General features: G+C 39.9%; 1 long non-coding RNA gene across 3 annotated transcripts; it reads left to right on the forward strand.

Annotated features, from left to right (window-relative positions):
• The first annotated feature begins 625 nt into the window (after positions 1–625).
• LOC118224189 lies at positions 626–21,752 on the forward strand. Of its 3 annotated transcripts, none has more exons than XR_004764599.1 (3): positions 626–694; positions 12,355–12,506; positions 21,588–21,752. It is a non-coding gene; the product is annotated as an uncharacterized LOC118224189 (long non-coding RNA). The 3 variants fall into 3 exon arrangements; XR_004764598.1 differs by lacking the exon at positions 21,588–21,752 and adding an exon at positions 18,229–18,526; XR_004764597.1 differs by lacking the exon at positions 21,588–21,752 and adding an exon at positions 13,772–13,925.
• Positions 21,753–23,060: the final 1,308 nt, after the last annotated feature.

Genomic DNA, 23,060 nt, shown 5'->3' on the forward strand with positions numbered 1-23,060 from the left:
TTAAAGCTGTATATCAAGACCAGATTGCTGTCACAGCCCCCCCCCCCCCCCCCAACTGGGAAATAGAAATACTGTATGACTCCACAAGACTTTCTCTCACTCTTTCTACATTATCTGACGGATGTGTCTGTATCATTTTTTACATTTCTCACATGTTAAGATCTCATTACATCCCGGGCCTTTTTCTTTCACTGATTTAAAATCTGTGAGTCCATCTGGCTTGAGTGGGATATATGTCAATCTGAATTAAATGTAGGGCTCATCCATAGTCTTCCTTGTTTCATCAAATAGTCTTTCCTCTTGTACACTGTAGAAAAACACACGACAGTGCAGCCTGTATGCACCTCACTGTGAATATTTTTAACACTGAATGTAATTACTCTGCATTATGCATAGGTATGCTAGCAGCACTGTGCATGCTACTATGGGTCAGCTTCCATGTTGGGAGTTTTAAGTTAGCCACAATGCAGTTTCAGTTTCCCTCAATAAAATAGCAAGCGGATCACACTGTGAAGAGGGCTGATTAACAATTATCAATGAAGAACCAATTGAGGTGAGGAGCAGCTGATCACAATCACTCATTACAGGGCTCACCTTTGCTGTGGTCCAGTGGTTTTCTCTCAAAGGGAGAACTTGCGTTTTGTTGTCTTAGGATTTCTTTGTGGTTTCTGTTCATGAATGTATGCTTTCTTGGGTGAGTATTGCCTGCATTCTGTATTATTTATTGCCAAAGAAATGCGCTTGTGTTGAGTACATTTCTAGCTTATGCCTTTTGTTTTCGAGAACTGGTCCTGCCGTTTAACAATTTACAGCCTGTTTGTAGCTGAACTGCTAGAGTGTGTCTATTGCTGTTGCCACCCATTTTACCCTTTTTGAATAATTGATATTCTTGGTTTATGTGAGCTTGGTACACTGCTTTGTGTGTGGTAAACCTATGTATGTCTCCCCACAGTCTCAATATGATGCTATTATGTTTATTTCTAAATATCACAATATAATTGGAAAGTGCTTTAGTTTATTCTGTTAATATTGAAAGACAATAATATTCATAAAGCACACAAAGGCTGTTATGTACTCAATAAAAGGAATCAACTAGATATTCTGTGTTCAAGGTCTCACATTAATAGGAAGATGGGTTCTGTAGTTTTTCTGAAGGGGGCAGGCCTGGTGTATTTGCATTGCCAAACATACGTGCCATTCCACTGGTGACTGTTCTAAGGCTTCTCTCGGCTCAGTAATTATATTGTTCCTCACAGCAAACAAAAAACACACCACCAAGTATTTGAAGAAAAGGCAGAATAAAACCATGATATGACAGAGAGAGAGAGGCATATCTAGCTGGGCTCCTGGTTCTAGTTTGAATATTGGAAAGTGGTGAATGTGAATCACCCAAGATTGGAGGATTTGTGATGACAGGGCAACCCTTTGCCTGGTTCCTCAATGAACAGACCCACAATTAGAATTTGGCCCAAATGGAGAGAGAAGGTTCAGACTATAAAATTCTGCTATTTAAAGTCAGAGCTCTTTTTAAAGCATGTGTGTGTCCAAAATGCCAGAGGAACCCCTCTTGTGTCTGTTGATGCTTCAATAAGAGGTTTACTGCTTCCAATGTCCTGTTCATTGAAGTCCTGATACAAACATTGGAAAGGTTCCATTTAAAGTGGCACAAAAAATGAACACCAGTGTAATTAACTCACAGATACTCTCAAGGACTATGTGACATACTTAATAAAATGGAGTCCATTGTTGTGTTCTTTTTAAAACATTTAATCATCTAAGCCATTTCTAAGTGCACATGTAATATACATTTTGATTGGTTTAAAATCTAGGGCAAAAACTCACAGGCTGCTGCTACATCTGTGCCTTTGTGTATGAGAGACAAAATCTAATAATGAGGAAGGAAGTCTTATAGACACATAATAAGCCTAGTAAATATTATCATTACCTTCAAAATAGCACTGATTTATTTGAAAGATTTTAAAAGTGATGCCAAACAGATGTGGGAGGTCTACAATTTAGGAAGTAATCTTTTTATATGTGAGAAACTGTAATGAATCAGTGTATTGGATGTCTACAGTTAATTTATCAATGATTAGAATGGGCTGCATCGTTTACCGTACATCCAGATTAATGAGGCTGGGGTCAGAATACTAATCCACATGGGAATAGCTCAAAATAGTGTCCTTTTTTCTGGAAAAGCGCAGTGCCGAAACCCTCTGGTGCTACAGTACCTTCGCTGTAAGCATATTTATTACAGTACATGTTTAAATTCAGTCACTGGTTATTTTACCTGAATTATTAGGATTTTAGGTTAAATGCCTTGCTTCGACGTACAGTGGTAGTGCCGCCCTGGAAATTGACCCTGCAATTTTTGGCTACCATTCAATCTTCATGACCACACCCCTCACCACACTGCCCACACAACCAGATTTCTCGCTGATTCGGCTGATTTGTTAATGTGCTGGTATTGTGTGTGTGTTGTCCTGTACCACCTGTCACATATGCAGCGTAGCAGAATGGTACTGAATGCTCTGTTGAATTTTATGCCAATCATAAGATGGGGCCTTTGAAATGTCGTGAGCCAAGCGCACTTTCCCATCAGAACTGATAAGTCATTGACAGCATCATCAGTATTGAGTTTAGAGTGATTACAGCAGCTGCTTTGATACAGTTACCCAAGCACAAGAACTGTGGGGCGGAAATGATTTTATCATGCTTGGGAGAGCCCCAGCAGAACAGGACCTGCGGCTGCTGCAGACATAAAGGGCTGACTGCTCTCATTTGTAACCCATGCAAAACAGGAGGATCGACAGACAGAGCGTGATGGCAGCTATGGCTAGAAAACCAGGCTAAGTGTGCATTGTGAGGGATCGGTGTTGTTACTTGATGGCTTTAACTGTATCCAAAGAGAGCCCGTTTGCAGATAACATAGTCTATGCCTCTTCCTGCTGTCATCCATCTAGAGCACACAGTCTTGTGCTGGTCTTCTTCTAGAGCAGGTCCTCCTGGGCATACTTATCGTTGTGTTTATATACCGGAAAAACGTTGGAATTGTTTACTGCACCCATTGGTTATATATTACCGGTAACAAAAGGCAACAATGCGCATAAAACAATTTCACAGTGATCTACATTTACACTCTTCAAGTGCAACATGCAATACACTAGTCACACTTGACATGAAAGAGCGTTATTTCATCAGATTTATACTTGAAATGAAAATATCCCTAGGGTGGGGAGGTATTTTCTCAAGCTAAATGTAAAAAAAAAAGTATAGCTCTTAATAAAATACTATAAATAATACAGGCCATAATTGATGGCTTTGAATAGTAAAATGTTACAGCTATTATGTAAATGCTGTATTGCATGTAATGAGAAGGGCATTAACTGTAGTATGCTGCACTAAACACTATGCATGAAGGACAAAGACCTAGGACAGACTGTATGCTAATTTCTGAGCTCCAGGAGAAAAGAAGTGTCCGCAATAAAATGTGTTACTTGAACCAGAGACCAGGGTAGGGCTGCATCTGCAATTAACACTTAAATTGAAATGTAAAGCTCACACTACAGGCTTAGTAGCTACTTATTAGTTTACAAGTTAAATCAGTGATCTGTCAGAGAATCTCACAAAGGGAATGACAGGTGAAGGATAAACCAGCTTTCTAGGGATGAGGGATGTGGGGGTGAGTGGGGCGGTGGTGTCCCTAAAAGTAAAGTTTTGTAAGAGTGGTTCTGGGTCATAGGTATGTGTAAGTGTGGTTCTGGGCTTTGGGGGTCTCAGAATCACAGCACAAGACGTGTAGGAGAATCTCACAGATGGACTGACAGGTCAACCTGTTTACTAGGAATTAAATAAAGGGAGCAATTACTAGAACACTATTTGTACATGATTACTTGCATAGCAGATGGTTTACTTAAATACCTGGCACAACAACGGTACCTTACCAGGGATCTGAACCTCTGAGTTATTAGCATAGCATTTTAGCTCTCATCACTGACCATGTTGGTCACCAGTCAACATCCTGATGCCAGGGTTGTCTGCGAAGCGTATTGCGACTATTCCTGTGAAATACGCTATACAAATAAAATTTGATTTGATTTGATTTGATCACCCAATGAATTCGATCTGTTCTCATTCAAGATTCCCAGACTGCCGTTGATGTTTTGGAGCACACCCGTTTGATGCTAATCTGTTTGGAGCCAGAGCTCTTGCTGAGATTAGTTTGCTTTCAGCAGTAATTTAGCCCAGCAGGGAGGGCATGGTACATTCATCCCACAATTTGCTAGCCAGCAGTTACTTTATCTTCACATTTTCCTTATACGCCATAACCCTTATCTACAAATAGCCACTGCACACTGACTAACCTTCCAGAAATAATTCAATACCTTTCATTATGCGAGTTCACTTTTGACATTTTATGCATTATTGCAGCTGTTTTAATTTTAGCAATGGCATTTATTACAGGCAACCAATCAACACTTGGCTAAATGTCTACATTGAACTTTGCAGTAGCAGATCACTTTAAAAGTGATTGGTATTGTTAGTGTGACTTGTAGGGTGACGGCCAAGATTCAAACAAAGCACAGAACAGCGACATATATTAGTGAACCAAGGGTGCCAAAGAGTACCGCTGGTCTCAGTATAGGCCCAGTTCCCTGAATATTGCTGCTCTGCTTCTGTCTTTTCTGCTTCCGTTAGAGTAAAATAAAAAACCTGCGATGGTGAGGCGGAAAATTTTGAGATCACAGTGCTTTAAATAGCTCATTTGCATAAGCTGCACCCTGAGATATATGGATATACTATTCCATGACCTCACACACACTGCTGCCTGGAACAGTGTCCTATTACCACAGGGGGAAAAAATGAATTAAGCTGGATTACACCTTTAGAATATTGCAGCCATGCTACATTTCCCATCCACTCATCATGTTTTATGGATGACACACAGGAAGCTCTGTGTAATACCATTGTGTAATGGCTTCTCATGAAAGGCAATCTCACATGCAATGACAGAGCCTCTGAGATGGATGCCATACGCATGTGTTGAATGGGTGCTGGGTAAGAAATGCCCTGCTCTGTGATTTAACGATGAGGGTCTCTCTACCTCCCCCTTCTGCATAGTCCTGCCCCCTGGCTTTGGCTCTCCATAATGTAGTGGACTTTCCACAGGAATCAGCTCTCTGATAAATGCTATTTTCTCTCTATATCTCCCATGGGGCAATTCTCTCTCTGTCTGTAGTTTGGTGTGCTTGGGGTTAGTGCCAACTAATGTTCTGTCACAAAGAAGTTAGAGTTCCATTTCTTAACTTCAAATCCACTGTCACACGCCAGTCTGACATCCCTGGGAGGGACATGCGGCAGTTCTGGGTGTTCACCGTTGGTTGCCACATGGAAAGAGAGAGTGCGCACCCACACCAACACGAAATTAAATAAACAAACACCTTCACCGTTCCCCCTCACGAGTTCTGTGCAAAAATAATGAACTAAAACAACAAACTAAAATAACAAAGACGAAAGAAAGTAAAGCGGAGTGACAGTTTGTCAGCTCGCCGCTCCTAGCCTTAACACTTTTCAGCAGCTTTCATTTCTCTGTCTAGTGCTCAGACAAACAAAACTCAAAGGCTCCAAAATAAAGAAATGCAGTGTGTGAACGCCCAGTCTCTTCCCTGCAGCGTGGAGAAGAACACATCTTTAAGCACTCGGGTTGATTAGCTAACACAACCCAGGTGCATGTGCTCTCTACACCGGTAGGTGCGACCACGTTGTTGCTAATGATGCAAAGTCAATGACAATACATCACACTTCAGCCCTGGAGGGCCACAAGCCAAACTTGGCTTTTGATAAAGATGAACATTTAATTGATTTTGGTTGGTGAGCCGTTAATTACGTTATGCTATAGATTTGCCAGAAAATATCTTTTTTTATTTTATTTTATTTTTTAAATCTGTTTTCCAGCAATACTTAGTATAAGTATATACTATACTCCCGGAATGCAGTTGTTGGTTTCTTGACTTTGATGAATGTGTAATGCTCCCTTTGTTATTCTACCCATGATACATTTTTCTAAAAGTGTCAGGGGCTTCAGCTCAGGGGACCCCACTCTGGACACATTCATTTATCATACCAGATCTGTAACAATTCGGGATCTGTGGCCTTTTTTCTTTCTGATATGCCCTCCACCCCATGATACTGTATGCCAATCATATCCCACTACCCTGTGGCTCCTACAGATCACATCCACCACACAAGGATTGCAGTACCACAGCACAGAACAACAATGTTAATTCTTGATGCCCATTTGTAAATGAATGTGGAATGGCTATCCACTTTGTCAACTCTCCATCTGTGATGGCATTCAGGAACATAAAGGGTGGTGTATATTCACCTGTCAGGGAAGGTAATATAACTCCATAAAGGCAAAAAGAGTGCTATCTATATTCATGCATCTATCCATCATCCATCCTCTACAGCTCACCAGCTTTCACTCAATTTAAGGCTGTAACAAAGAGAGCCCTCGCATCATCTGTCAAGCGACTTAAAATAACTCATTTCAGTTAAGCGGCAAATGACAAACGTTCCAGTTACAAAATGGTGGCCGATTTTAAGGTGAACAAAAAAAAACCATAGAACGCTGCTCTGCAGGGTTACAGACTCCTGCTCCAGTGTTAGGGTGCTGGCCCTGGGATGTGGTTCCCCATTGGCCACACCAGAGTGGAGACGTTCCATTCTTCTCCGACATACGATTCAACCCAAATAATTAATTCCTCACCTCACGCCAAGCAGCGGGGAGATTAAACCGATCTTTGGTTTCCTTTTCTCATTTGCTCCTCTTTTCTAGTCTCAAATCCCTATTGGCAGCCGATCGGTTATTCCAGTCTCAGAACACTGCAAAAGCCAGCGTCCAATTACCACAAAGACATAATCGACAGACGAAATAAGCTTTTCATTAAGACAAAGTGCTGCTCCTACCTCCTGTGAGGATACCTGCATCTAGAAAAACATGTTTTAAAATAACATTTAAAAAAATATATGTACTTCAACAGCCATTTAAATTCAATTCCCACATCAATACATTGAAAGCTTGGCTGTTTTTTGCTTTTGTTTTTTTGTTTTACTCTCTTAAATGTGTGGCCTATATAGCACTTCCTATGGTACTATAGGAATTGCTATATGAGATTATGGTCAGTTTGTAGGACAGAAGCAGCTGTCACTTAAGCAATATAAAGGATGCATTTACATCTGCTCCCCTGTCATGTATGCAACAGCAGGGTGGGTCCTAATCAGGGGCAGTGATGCAGCTGCTTGGAGATGTTTGGCTTGATGCTGCTGCTCTAACTCCTCAGGTAGAAGGACTTAAACAAGCAATTATTCACATTACCTGTCTGATATGAAATGTTAGGCCTCTTTTTCATATGGAAACATATTTTTGTCCTGGCAGAACATCAACTCATACTGACACTACATTGACTTTTACAATCCTTTATCATTGATAATACCAAAAATGGGCTGCATGCACCTGTCTTCTTGATGTAGATTTAAGATATTCAGGCAGATTACATACGCCTTCTCTTGTGTCTCCAGTGCCTTGCTTTTTGTGCCTGGTTGCTTTGCACTGGTTTCTCAGCGACTTGTTATCTGGATGTGTAAGCATCCCATATTGTTTCTGACACTCGTTATGGGTTTCCCCAAAAATAGCAAATGAGGGCACTGAATTTTTTAAAATTGCCTAAACAGAACGAGTCTCTGTAAATCTGCTGTTAATGTGTTGGTATCATTGCCACAACGCAGCAAATGTTTTCTTAAAAAATTTCCTTAGTAAATCTGGCCCTTCATTTATATTGAAATGCCACTGCAAATATGGCTTGCCACATTGACAAGGAGGCTGAAAACCAGGCTGTTATTTAAAAGTGGACATGTGACAACCCTACGTGATGCCCGTGTGGAAGCTACTGTATGTCTCTGCAGAGCCACTATCGATCATCAGACAGACTGTGATTAGACTCCGGAAATCACTCAACCCCCCTCCCCAACACCAGCAACCCTCTCTGTTGCTGTTGCTGGGATGCTTTGCAGCAGAAATACAGGCTGGGCCTGGTGAGAGGTTACAGAGGTCACTCCATGACCTCTCACAGACAGAGGAAGGGTGCAGGCAGGCTTCAAAGGTGTGGGAACTGCGGGGTGCTTTCAAAGGAGAGGTCAAACAGTTGGGCCATAGGGGAGCCAATCAAAGGCACTGTGAGCGAGAGAAAAGTCAATGCAGTCGAACCCAGCTGGCTTTGATTGATCAATGAGATTGAGTCGATACAGGAGATTGGCCACATTGGTAACATTGTAAAATACACACCATGGCTCTGTCCCAGTACGAAGGCAGCTGCCTCGCTGCCTGCATCCTTAGAAGGCACCTCCCTCTGAAGGTAGCGTCGTCACAGTAAAGGAACCTCAAAAGGCACACTTTGAAGACAGAATGACATCACAGATCAATGTTTACTGTTACAGCTGAGGGCTTTAACTTTTAACTTTGCAGCTTGGACACAGCCTATATCTGCAGGAAGAAGGGGGTAGGCATAACGGAGATGAAGTCTGTAAAAAAAAAAAAGATTTTTTAAATGTTTCATGATTGGGCCAGCTTAATGAAGCTATGCTCATTTAAATTGGATAAATTAGATTGGTCTATGATACACTACTCCTGAAAAGCTCAATGTTTAGCCTTATTGTTCACGAGTACAATGATAGAGCCCTATCTGAGATTAGAAGGCTTATACTCACAGGCTTCTGAGTCCCTTACGCAGTTTGGTTTGGGTTAGACTAAGAGGCTGGGGAAATGTACTAAGAGAAGGTACATGTACTTTATTTAAGTGAGGAAAATTTACTTTATTTAAGAGACTCTACCATTTGCCATAAGTGTCAGTTCTTTATTTTTATGAATCATTCATACGCAAATGCAATGCTTTATGAAGAATGACTTAACACATTATGAAAAACGCTATTCTCAGACGTGACAATACACGTGAAGCCACTTAACTTTAGGCCGACTCTAAAATACCTGCACGCCGTGAATGCACACAGAGGACACACTGAGGCTTGAAATCCGGTTGTTTCTCTCTCATTCATTTTCAGGGTCAGGAATAGGCAGACATATTTTCCAGAGCAGTGCACCCACCTCTCGATTATACCCCGGAGATTCAGAGGTGAGAAAAGCGTGAGCTTGAATTCCAACCACCTTCCTTGCCTGGTTTGGCCTCACACGCCTCATTGAAAATCGCAAGTGCTGAGAGTCACGGGTCATTTCGTACTCACAGCACATCTTAATTCATCCTGAGTGTGCAAGAAATATAACTGTACTTTCCAGAAACTAAAACATCATTAATTTCCGACACTGGCAGAGGTGAGTTTGCCATGTACAGAAGTGTTTTTCTTAATTCATTTTAATGCATTAATGTATGTCTTTGTCTCTGCCACAATCAACACTGCTTGTACTTAATCTCTCTAGATGTGAAAGCAGAGCTGGAAGTTTGTAAATCTAAAGCTATACTTTTCAAATTGGCCGGTTGGGTGTTTTTAAAATTTTTTTATTTACAGTTTAGTGCCTGAACAACATTTAATACAGCCACCCCATCCGTGAAGTCATCTTCATTTTAACTTTAATCTCAATTTTTTGGATGCAGTTCCAAATAAATGACAATGCATTATGATGCAATAACAGTCCATTAACGAAAATAACAGTTCGTACAGGGCACAGCATGCTCGTTCACACATACCATTATTCATGAAGCATTTCCCTTCATGCTGAGGAACATAGGGCAGCTGTAACTGTAAAACTCTGTCTGTAGGGCACCCATCGTACTAGCCACTCAGCCATACCTCAGACAGAGAAATCATCACCCATGACCCTGTGCACAAGTTTCCCAGTGTTTTACAGTAAGGAGGTGCTACAGTGGATTTACATAAAGACCACACTGAAGAGCTCTGCGAGGTAGAGCAATTTTTACTGGATGTGGAGTTGTTCTGCATGTGAAGTTCCAGAGTCAAAGCTGACAGTGCAGTTTCTTTTTACAGTTATTCTCTTCCAAAGATGCAGGACACCTTGTATGTTGCGTGATATGTTTGGTAATGGGGCTTTAGCATACCCCGTTAGCATCTTTAGCATGCCCCAGCAACTTTAACCATATAGACATGGTCTCTCAACCCACTTCCAGTTCCAACCTGCCCATTCCTGCTCACTCAAACTAAGAAAGATCACAATGACAGATTTGCATCAACAGGGTGGAGGAGAGACACAAATATCTACACCCACATGTGCACAGCCTTTGTGTAGTTTCAAAGGGGATTATCCCTGAAAGTGATTTTTCCACAGCGTGGCAAATTGCATTCCCTCCGGCTTCGTAAAGAAGGATTCCATGAACTAAGATCAAACACACCACTCTAGGGCAATGCCCTCTCTCTCTGCATGATCCAATTTCTCTATGCCCAGCCTCTCCATTGCATTGCTTTCACTTTAATAATGAGTAGAAGTGCAATTTATAAATCAATTTATTTTTAAATGTGGAGTGTGTTTCCAGGCACGTATGCAGTGTGTGTATTACACATGCATTGACACACATACTGTACATCCCCTTGTGTGGAAGATATCAAGTATCCACTTTTTCCCTGTAGCTTATATAGATACATCCAGTGCTGAACACAAGGGATTAACCCCATCTTTTGGCAGCTGTTTCTTGGGCTTTACGTGCTCCATGGGAATATAAGCTAAACGGTTGACTCACGCAGGAACCATTCCACAGTGCTGAAAGATGGAACTTCTGCTTAACTCTCTTCTTCAAATAGACTGGGGAGGAACGTGGAAAGCCAAGATAGGCTTTCATAGGATCAAAAGGAAATATTGCAGAATTACATAATTGTATTCATTTCAGAGGCAAAATCTGTTTTACATTCAGAAGTATTTATAGTCACGAGTTCCATGGTCATAATGCAACCGAAATGGGCATTACCGAAAGGTGTAATAAATGTAAGAATGAGCCGTCAGGAAATCTGGGCTCATTTCAAGGGCCATATGCAGCCCATAATAGCCTGTCTGTTAAACAAAAGTGCTTAACCCATGGACTTTCCCTTTAAGCAGAACTATTGATGTTGATACATGGCCAGAAGTATCCATGAAATCAGATACAGTGAGCTCCATAATGTGACAAAAACAGATTTTATAATGTTTTGGGTTTGTACTCAAATTTTAGATTCGTGATCAAATCACACATTGTTAAAGTGCACATTCTCAGCTTTTATTTAAGGGTATTTTTATACACATTGCTTTCACCATGTAAAAATGACAGCACTTTTTATACACGCCTCCCCCCCCCCCCCCCTCCAATACCAGGGCATTATAATGTTTGGGACATATGAACATTACGTAAATGAAAGTAGTCATGTTTAATACTTTGCTGCATATTCTTTGCAGGCAAAGACTGCTTTAAGGCTGTGACCCAGCAGCAGGTACGGAGGCTTCTCAGTGAAACACTTGATTGTATTGATCATATTCAGGCACTGCCCGTCCAAAGACAGGGCATTAAAACCATTGTTCTGCATTAGAAATCACTTCAGATGGGTAATACAGCTTTGCATCCATATTCAGCTGCACAATAATGAGAACAACATTAATACAGAGACCCTTTCTTTCCTTTTTTCCTCATCTAATTGATACATCAAGACCTATGATCCATTATGTTGCATTGGATATTGAATTAAAATATTTAAAGCATTAGTCTAATTGTCCATAGCAACAAATGACTGCATTTATTACTGCATGTTACACACCATGCCCAATGGCTTGTAATATGAATTAGACATATTATCATTGATTCTGAGTTAGGCATACTTTGCAAAGATCAAGTTATTAGCTTGTAAGATGACAGTCCACATAAGGTGCCTATTGATAATGAATAAAAACAATCTTTCTGTGATGCCTTGTATACAGATGATATTCTGGATAAATAACTGTCCATGTTTGTCCCCCCAGTTTTCAAATTTAGAAAACAATCCATCCCCAGAATTAATCGAGCCGTGGTCCATGGTTCTTATTTTCGCTTTTAACAATATATAGAATTTATATGTGCTTGTTTTGTTTTTTGTTTTTTTCTTGAAAAAGAGATTTTTAATCTCAGAGCCTATTCTGGTTAAATAATGGCTAAATAAAAAACAAAATAAATTCAATTAAATATTGTTTGTGTAGCGCTTCTTACATTTATTTAAATGTATTGTTCTCCTGAGAACATCTGTTTCCCTGTGACCTGCCTGCTGTATTTTAAAAAAAAGAAAGAAATAGTCCTTAAAATGTATTTTTAATTTTACTTAATGTGCTTGCAGGCAGCTGACCAGAGTGGATGGAATGCAAATGAGGGCAGGTGATTCATTACTGCACCCCAGTCACACCATCTCCCCGTCACCCTCCATGAAATCTGCGATAGGCTATTCCTCACACTCCTGACAAGAGGAGCAAGAAAAACAGAGTTGCTGCAGTAAGTAAGAGAGAACAACACGAGAGTTTTGAGACTCCTTGATTACCTACCCCAAAATCTTTATTAGTGGCCGACAAACGAACCCCTCTTTTTGCCATGGAGCTCTCTGTCATCTGTTCTTTTCTGTCCCATGAGTGCCATAGATAGTGTAGATTTTTTGTTTTGGCATTTCCTTGTAGTCCTATGTGTTTATGCGTCTGTCATTTGAGGGAGTAAACTCAGCCTGGGTTCTTGTATGCAGCCCTTCTTTCAGATCAAATATACTGCCTCATCAGAGCTTTTTCGTACCTGATTCCTGTCGAGACAGAAGCTGTTGCTGCCGTCAGTGTGATCTTTACTTTTGCTTTTTAGTTTTTATCCACCAAAATTATACCTTTGTTTGCTATCCTGTCTAACACAGGTTCTGGAAAGACGCTTGAACTTTCTAACACATTCCATAAGCTTTTTGAGAGTTTTATCACAAATCTCTAGAAAAGCACTCCCACCACGTAAGACTAGCTTTTGAGCCAAATCCTGAGGGAACGTGGAAGTGATCATGGGGATTAGGTAGGTCACAGAAAGGTACAGTACACTGAGTTCTGTCTGTCTCACTGTCTCACTCAGTTTATACTGTCACTTCAAAGGTGCTTTACGGAACCTTTTGTATCGATCGGTGTCTTTACGACTTAATATTATCCTCCTCCTCCCCACCCCCGACGCCCGTCTCCGACACCCACCAAACACCAAGGGGACAGTATTGGGGAAGAGAAGATAAAGTGAGTCTTGGCACTAAGCCGCTCAATAAATAATTCTGACAAGTCTGGAATTGTATTCCAAAGGGCATTCTTCCATCCAGACTTATCTTCACCCTTCATTTTCATCATTTGGTTTATATTGCCTGGATCTTCCTTAATTCCACAATGTTTGAAGGGCCAAATTACATGGCGTATACTAGGGGAAGATTTTAAAAGTCATTCTGTTTCAGGGAGGGAGTGCAGTCACTGTAGAAGGAATTTTACTGACAGAAGGGAGTCTATGCTATTCCCTTGAAGTGTACTGTAAAATTAGTCATGCATTTGGAAAAAGAAAAACAAGTTTCAGTTGTGAAAGCCTGTTATTCTGAAAGTTTCTATGATAGCATACAGGTTAGTATCTGAGGACCATCAGTACCTCATGTAACATTTTGTAGTAATAGCAGAACAATGGATGTATTATGGTCTATGATTAGTTGATATAAATGAGTATCTTGTCAGATCAGCACTTTAGATGTTGATTTATATCTACAGAGGAAGAGAGGCTTTCAAGACTCCAGCACTTTCCTACCATGGCAAATCCAGATTCCTCCAGCCATATAATGGAAAGCCAATTGTCTTGCCATGGGCTATTTCCCCAAGAATGAGAAAGAATTGACGTTTATCGGGCCACTGAGCTTGTGACCAGATTGCGGTAGGTTTCGTGCTTTGATATCCTTTGGAACTCGCCTCAGTACATGTACAGCTCTGGATAAGGTTAAGAAAGGAGACTGACCTGAGCAAAGAGATAAATGCGTGTTATAGCGCTCACATGGTGATGTAGAGGTATGTAGCATGTGTGCAGTGCTCTAGTAGTCATGCGGCGATTCTGTACTGATGTAAAGTTAAATGGCATGCTGGATAAGGACGTTATTGCTAATGAGTAGGGCCACCAGTTTGTCACCACCATGTGACCTGCAGGGATGTAAACTTGTATTTCATTGGTTATCCTCCAGGGGTCCCCAAAGGCATTGAGTTTCTAATTGAGACATGAATAAAAACAATTAGTTGATCTAATATGGGTAGAGTCAGGAAGGAAAATGAACATGGATGGAAGTTTAAAGGCTTCAAAAAGCATATCTTTGAGCCTGTGGTCCTCACTCCTGGGTCTGTTGGCTTTTGTTGTTGAGTAGGACAGAAATTGATCAGTTAAAGCAGTTGATTACATTGTGAACTCTTGGGTCTGAATCGATTGCTGATCTTAAGGAAAAAAAACAAAAACCAGCAGACTCTGAGAGGCAGGAAGAATGAGAAGTGAGAGAGAGAAACATGCAAAGGTTGCATGGTTAGATACAAACCACCCACGTTGCTTCTCAGAATGAGCATGAGGCCAGTACTCTACAGGCTATGCCACGAGACACCCCACTGCATACATTTTTAATGGGGACATTTCCCACGTCTTCGACCAAAACCTATCATTCCCCTGTACAACATTTTAAAGTACTGCAGTATGTCCATGGAAGTAAATAATCTAACTGAATTTAACATGTGAGAGCCGCTTGTAACCATTGCTGTCAGTCATAGACTGTGCTTAATTAGGGGCAAACTTGATAAACTTAGACTATTGAAGAGTTGCAAATGGGATAATTGTTTGAAAAGGGGCTTGACAAAGAGGCTATTGTGACTTCTAGCTGGTGGAGGACTGAAGTACCAAGCGAGAAAACAAGGGCGGACTGCCCTACTAATGAGCCTGGCTTCCTCTGCCACTTAATTCTGTACCTGAGCAGCTTCTGCAGCCCAAAAGAGGGTTATTATAATTCATACCTCAAACCTGTCCATCTCAATTAGGGCCTCCGATAAGTAATGCACTTTCCATAACATTCTGAATGACCTGTAAGAGTCTTCTTAAAAGCTGTGGGCAGAACATCAAAATAGACAAAAATATAACAAAGAGGACTTGACACTCCTTCCAACATTCACATGAATAATGATTTATAACACAAGATGCATTTTGACTGAATATTGGTCTTGCTGGTCCTACGCGTTTCTAGAATTCACTTCGAAAAGAGATTTTATACCTCAGTGTAACATTCTAATAAAGAAAAGTAGGCCTATACCACAGCTGGTCAAATGCAAAAATGCACATATCTAATTTTAACTCTTTAGATAGCAGTAAAATTTGCGAACACTTCAGATTTTCAAAAATGTTAAACAAATCATTTAATTAACCAAAATATATACGAGGATTTAAAAGACTGATTTTTCTCTGAATCTTGGTGAAAATGGGTGTTATTTTAAAAACATTCCATATATGTTGCTGGTGTGTAAAGAGTTAAAGTAATTCAAAGAACAATTTGACCCAGACCTAGTGGTGCTGCCTTACCCTGGAGAATGGAACGAAAGGAGAATTGCTTCAGTAAATTGAGAAGTGCTTCAGTAAACTTCAATCAGTTCCCAGACAGTATAAATGTCTGAAGTGTGAGCTCAGCTCAGATAAGGGCATCTGCTAAGAAAACTAATGACTGAACAGGATCTTTTGATAGATAGCGGCACATTTAGCATCTCTGCCACATTAGTGTAGCACATTTTCTTAATCGGTCTGTGCTTCTTAATCATCTTTTTTTAATCAGTATTTGCACATTTTTTTAATCAGTCTTTAATTTTACAGTTTTTAAGACAACCTGGTGTCATGTCATATCAGAGGATACATTTGTTTGCCATATTTCTTTCATTCATCCATCCATCCATCCATCCATTTTCTAAACCACTTAATCCTAGTCAGGGCAGGAGGTGGGGATGGGCGAGTCGTGCTGCTGGAGCCTATCCCAGCATGCAATGGGCAGGAATACACCTAGGCCAAATCCATCACAAACACCATTCATTCACACATTCATACACATTCGTACCTATGACCAATCGTCAGTCTCTAATTAGCTTTCAGTACGCCTTTGGACTGTGGGAGGAAACTGGAATATCTGACGAAACATGCAAACTCTGCATAGAAAGACCCTCATTATGGACTCAAACTTGGTACCTTCTTACTGTGACAGTGCTATGCACTGCACCACTGTGCCACCTACGCCATATATCTTCCATTTTGTTATTAGTTCTCCTCTTTGGCTTAAGATAATAATAACAAAGAACAACAGACTTTTGTCAATTTGCAATCAAAATTAAAATTGTTTTCCTCATCGCTTATTCAGATTACTTAGCATCGAGAGTACAAATACAACTAAGGGGAATGTCCCTTAAATCCAGTGCAATATGAAATTTAATATTGTAGCTCATGCTTTATTTGCTAAACATTTCTAAATATACCAATGTTTAAAGCCTAACAAGGGGCTTTAGGAGAATTTATCAAGCAAAGGAAAAAAATCCATGCAGAATACTGAGGGTCATACAAATCCTGTTATGAACACAGTGGATTCATAATTCTTAATTGGTTTATGTAAAGAACAACCTTTGATTGTAGTTCTTAAGCAGCATATGCCATTGGGTAAATTTAGCGTTGGTTTTGGTCATGTTGACTGTAGCAATGTTGAGATGAGATCAGGGCTTTGTATGAAGGGCCATCTTGAATTAACACTGTTAGAGTTGAATTAACACTGGACATTCTACTGTGCACATACAAATCACATGCATGCATAGTACTGTACACTTACATATACACATGTGAAACAGTCATACATAAACATGCGAAGCACTCGCACATACATGCATGGACCTGTGTACTCACACACATGCATATGAAATACTCACACACACAAGTGAAACACTTGTACATACTTGCATATGTATGTGAGATCAATTTTCATTATAGTTGGAAGGCATTTCAGTATATCTGGAAGGCTGACTAGTTTAATGTTTATGACTCCCTGGCCTACTGTTGAAAATTAATTACTTTTTTATTACTTTTATTACTTCGGTCATACCTACCGACGTTATAAATGGCAACAGGAATGATATTGTCAATTTCTTTAATATCTTTTATAGTTCAGTTGTGTATAGTGAGACCTAGGAGAAAAGTTGTATTTTCGAGAGCTTGATGAGCACAACTGCACCCTTAGTTCCCTCTGTCTACAGTTCGCTTTGGAGAAGGACTCAAGGCGAGAGCGTTATTGTTTTAGAGTAAAAATGTCGCTGTCTTCATCTTATTAATACGAAGACGTTGCCTATGCCTACAAACCGTTCGTTTACTAATTTCTAAAAGGAAGGCAATTCCCTGCCAGTTAAAACACAGTCCTATGCTCTGGTGAATCTGCTCACCTGTTACGTTATACTGTGGGTGTCCAGGTAGGAGGAACTGGTTTCACAGCTTTCTTGGTCTCTCGAGCCATCAGGGGCATCGTAGTGGGGGGAAAAGTGGGACTGACTCCCCAGGGCCCGAATGGGGGGAAGGCCCTTGAAAAGCCTATAATGATGCGTGAGAGACATGGATCAAGAGAGGAAGGGGGCCCAGAGAGACTGCTCATATATAGGGTCCAGAATTTTGTGCTACACCCCTGCGAGCCATCAAACTAATTTATAATAAGACCAAGACAGCGACATATTGACTAAAATAATAACACTGTCAATATCGTCTCTGTTGCCATTTACGAATAAAGCCGGTGGGTTTAAACAAAATAATAAAAGTATTTGGTACTTTTGGCAAGAGAGAATAGCCAGAAATGGCAACTTAAAAAATTGTTTCTTTTGACTGAAAACATTTTTGAAAGTACTCTTAAAAATGCAACAGAATTGGGTATCTGCCAATGATTTATTTCAACACTGGTTGTTACTGCTTAATACCTTTTCATTCATTCATCTTTCATTTTACTTTATTTTATTGCGTTCATTTGTTTATTTATATATTTTAAAGTGCTGTGTATAACCTTGGGTTAATTTATTTGTAGGCTAAAACAGTTATAGTTTGTTTGGAATGCTGTATGCACAGTGTCCTACAGACATGCTACAGACAATAAAGAATTTCAGGTGATCAGCTTAAGCAAACACATATTTTTCACCTTTTACAGCTCAGCCAGACAAGATCACAGCTGGAACGATGTGTTTCTCCCCAGCAGCTGGGAGTCAAGGGCGGGTGCTTTCCCAGCATATCTCTGTCACCTGCCATTCTGTTGACACCTCCCCTGGTGTGTGCTTTGGAATATGGGCATGTGCATGGACTTCTGCATTCTGTCTGCACTGACAGGGATTTCTGAAAATCACATTAGGGGACTGTCAGACTCAGAGCTGCAGAGCCTCAGGGCAAACCCTGCTGTCTCTCTATACCAGGGATCTCAAACTCAGATCCTGGAGAGCCACAGTGTCTGATGCTTTTTGTTCATACACATAAGTATCTACTTTAACTCATCGATTGGCTAAAGGATGCAAACATTTTGTTTGCAAGGCCTAAATTTGCTGCTGTTCTGACTCTTTCTATGGAGGTGACAGTATAAATGTCACTCATTTTATTTAAAATCCAGCAATCTTTGTAAACCACAAAGAAAGATAAAGTAATCAGAAACTGAGCATTCTTGTTGAACTAATGATGGAGTCCAATACTGATAGAGCACTGATCATATAGGAAGCTAAAACAGCTGATAAATTGCCACAGTAAGTTCTGTCAGCATGGCAAAGTTGACCTGCCATAACAAAAAAAGTAATCAAATGATTTTTCCCAGGGACATGTGTAGCAAGTCCATGGTATACAATATACCATATATAGAAATTGGGAGCCCATAAAAATCACAACCTGTTTCTTCTTTAGAGTCAAACCATTTTTCATTTTTTGTTCCTTTTTGACAAGGCCAATTCAAAAATGTTATTTAAATATTCTGCTCTCCCAGGTGTCTTTATTGTGCAGCTAAGTGGTGAGATTAATATTTATGTATTTCTTGATTTCTAATTGGTTTCTGGTACCCTTCTTGCCATTCCCAGGCCCATCTGTGAGATGTATGAATGTTGTGCAGCTTACCGGGCTGTTTGAGTGTATTGTTGGTCTGTTCTATTTAGAGACAGTGAATTGGCAGTGATTAGTTGGGAGGAGGAGTGAAGGCTTGACAGTGATGTTTCTGAAAGGGAGTGGATCTAAATCCATCACTTCATAATCCACTGCATCTTCCGGAAGGGTACCCTCATTTTCCGACAACTGGAAATGTACACAGCAGAACGTACAGTGTTACATGAACTGGCGTAGAGTACATTTCAGTTTTTTTTTCTCCAATTTTAATTTACTGTAGTTGTTTGGGAGCTGTTTGTTGGTGCATGAACAAAATCTTGTTTGTGGAGTTTTCTCCAGGAATGGGTTTGCTGCTCTGTGTGTTTATAGACTCCTGCTGCGTGTCTGTCTGAGTATATGAAACACATTACCCTGGGCTGGGAAACAGTACATAAAGTGAGTGGGAGTTTTAGATATATCATTAGTGCATAAATATGTAACCAGTATAGTATGGATATTCTGTGTAGGGGATAAGCCATATATAAAGTGTGTGTGTGTGTTTATATATATATAATATATAATATTTGATATTTGTTTTAAGTGAAAAGCAATGTTAACATTTTTTAACATTGCCATACACTTTTTAAACATAAAAATTTCTTGCATGATCGATATTCATATAGAAAGTTTTTAGTTGATGAGAACAGTATTTCTTGCCTGCAGGCTTTTTGGTATCATCACTGTCTATAATATTTCATCATATATCTGGAGCAGTATGCTATTGAAATAAAGCAATTTACAAATTGTAATTTCATCCTTTGTCAGAGGAATTCAGCCAAAGGGGCTATTTAATGCATGTGACAGGAAGCAAACACCTCTAGAGCAAGAGATCGACACTGTTACAATCAAATAAGTGGCAGTGTCAAGATGCATGCCTCAAGACCTGCAAAATAAATGAAAGAAGTGTTTGCTCTATATATTATTTTTTTACTTAGAATTAGCAGCAGTGAGCTTGTAGTCTGAAAGAGTGGGTTTTCAGGTGTTGGATTGGATCTCCTATTTACTGGAATCAACAGAAAGTAGCTCTTGTCTTACAGCAGCAAAATGGGAGTCATTCCATTTGAATTATGCTCATCATTCCTAGTGTGAGCAATTACATCACGAATATCTGCTCTCCTAACGAGGAGAGATTGTTTTTTTCCATTACTGCCCGAGCGTCGATAACTGATAACAAACCAATTGAATCACAGCAGCAATCACTGCAGGCTCATGGAAGGAAAGATCATCTACTGCAAATTTTCATTAATCTCCCCAGTTCCTCCAGTTCGTTAACATTAACTTTTGCACATCTTTCAATGTAAATGTTTTCGTAAAATTTGACCAAAAAATAAATAAATGAATAAATCACAACTAAAGTTTGCTTGTTGCAACAGTGGACTCCCACACATTCCTTACAAAGTTAAAACATTTTTTGTGCATCTCCACTTCTATACTGTTTCGCTTTTATATTATTTGAGACTGGCATCCGCTGAAGGTTTTTTTGCATTTCCCTCGATGTGCAGGCCTCCGACAGTTGAATTTATTTATGTATGACTCTGAATTGTTCAGCTGACAGCAGCTGAGAGAGCGACAAAGACACATGCTGATTTGCGGTTCAAGAAAAACATTGCCGTGAGCCGTTTGCAGCTTGTTGCTGCTTTTTCATATTTTTCACATTTTCCAATCTGACATTGCACAGACCTGCAGAAATGCGCATACTGGTATCAGCACTTAGCAACAGTCACAGAGACTGGTTTTTCAATAGCTTGGGTTTCATGTATGCTTCTCCCTGTAATTGTTTTGAAATATCACCCTTTTATATGACAAGATGTTATATTTAGAAAACCAAGCCATTACTTTAAAAGACTTATACAAAAATAAAAAAGTTAGTTCCCATCCATAGTGCACATCTCATTGCAGCTGATTTTCATCTGGGTGAAGAACATGAAGCTTTATTAATTCAGTTGTTTCTTTTCTGTGCATTTGAGGGTTTTATTTTGGTTGTACTCTTATTATTGGTTGTATAAGTGCCCTCACCTGTTTATGAATCCTTGTGCTTAGTCTTTTAACTGCTATGTGTTAGAAAACTGGCTCGCACTTCACTATAATCCAGGTGACAACCCTGTTTCCGGAGATCTACTGACCTGTAGGTTTTCATTCCAACCCTAACAAAGCCCACCTCATTCAACAGCTAGAGATCTTGTTGAGCTGCTAATTAGTAGAATCAGGTGTGCCAATTTAGGACTGGAGCGAAAACCTACAGGACGATAGATCTCCAGGAACAGGGTAGGGTAGCTCTGCTTTAATCTCATTTGAACAAAACACCAGCTGTGTTTTGAACAGACCAAAAATTCACACCTTTGCGTTAGCTTCAAAATGAAAACACATCTGTTGCATGTTTTTTTTCTTCTGCAGGTGCCCTGATCATAGATGAACAAAAATACTGAGGCCCTTCAATATAGTGCCTTTGCTCAACAGCAGTACCACGCCTGAGATTCAAACCTGCAACCTTCACCATTGTCCTTAACCACTGCTGTACACTTTCATTAGTGGACCAGCCTTGGGAGCACCCATAATAAAGACAAAATAAGCTCAGATATTAAACAGAATTATTTGAGTGCAGCTCTATAGATAACACTGAAATATATGGAAGTAAAATAAATAATAATTACAAAATAAGAAGTCTGCATCATTCACCACAAGAGAAATTAGCCTGGGTATGTACAAAGAGATGTCCCTGTCATCTCACTACAAACTTCCCCTGGCAATGGAGCCCATCTTACCATTCCGAGCATGCATACACACTCTCTCTCTCCTGAATTAATCTGTCCCTTTAGACACATGGACGCCCACACACTGGGGGGTTCACCTGTAACCTTAGAAACACGCACACTTCCGAGTTCACCTACCCCCTTTGATGCAAACACACGCCTCATATTTACTTCCTGTCTGGTCTCTATTGCTTTCCTCTAATATTTCATTTCCCATGACTTAATGAACACAGGAAACTTCCTGTCTGGTCTCTATTGCTTTCCTCTAATATTTCATTTCCCATGACTTAATGAACACAGGAAACTTGCTAGCTAGTTAGAATTAACAACACGTATTAATCTGACACCAGTACCAGTAGTCTAACATGACAATTCATTCAGACAGAAGACGTATGCAAGTGTATCAGTTGTCACTGTGTGGGTTTGGTGCTTGGTGCAATTCAAAACATAGCCCAATCTAAGAGAGAGAGAAATGTACTTAACAGGTAAGTGTCTACCTTTGAAAAGCATTATTTGCGGAAAACGATTTACGGGTGTGATCTACATTACAGATCCTATAATTTCCAGTCTGCCTTTGCCACCATTTCCAGTACCTGGGAAAGGCAACAGGCTTTTATCAAGATGTGACTGTCTGAAATCTGATGAGTTTTCCTCTGGTTCAGTGTTTTCTCCTGCTTTGAAAAGCACAAAAGCTCATTTGTGTGTGGGAATCAGACAAAATACAAAAACTGTATGCATTTCTTTATGTTTCAGGGGATGCTCCTAATGATTTATAGATGAATCCAAAATTGTAAATCAGGTTTATGCAGTGAAATAAAAGAGGAAAATATCATGTCCCATGAGTCCTGGTTAGTGTAAATAAAGTAATATTCAGTAATATTTTGTGCCATATTTAAATTGGTCACTGTCTTGCTTCTTCCTCAGGTTGATGATAATAAAGGGCCTAAATAGATCTCCTGTAGGTAGTGACATAACTCACATTGGAAACGTTTTGTCTAAACAACTGGCATCTGCTATGAAATTCCCTATATTCCGAGCACCATCTTCTGGTCTTCATGCTTCTGAATTCGAATTCAAGCCACAGCACAGATTTAGTGGAATTACCTTTTCCTGGGTA

This window comes from Anguilla anguilla, chromosome 3 (assembly GCF_013347855.1).
Source record: "Anguilla anguilla isolate fAngAng1 chromosome 3, fAngAng1.pri, whole genome shotgun sequence".
Lineage (NCBI taxonomy): Eukaryota > Metazoa > Chordata > Actinopteri > Anguilliformes > Anguillidae > Anguilla > Anguilla anguilla.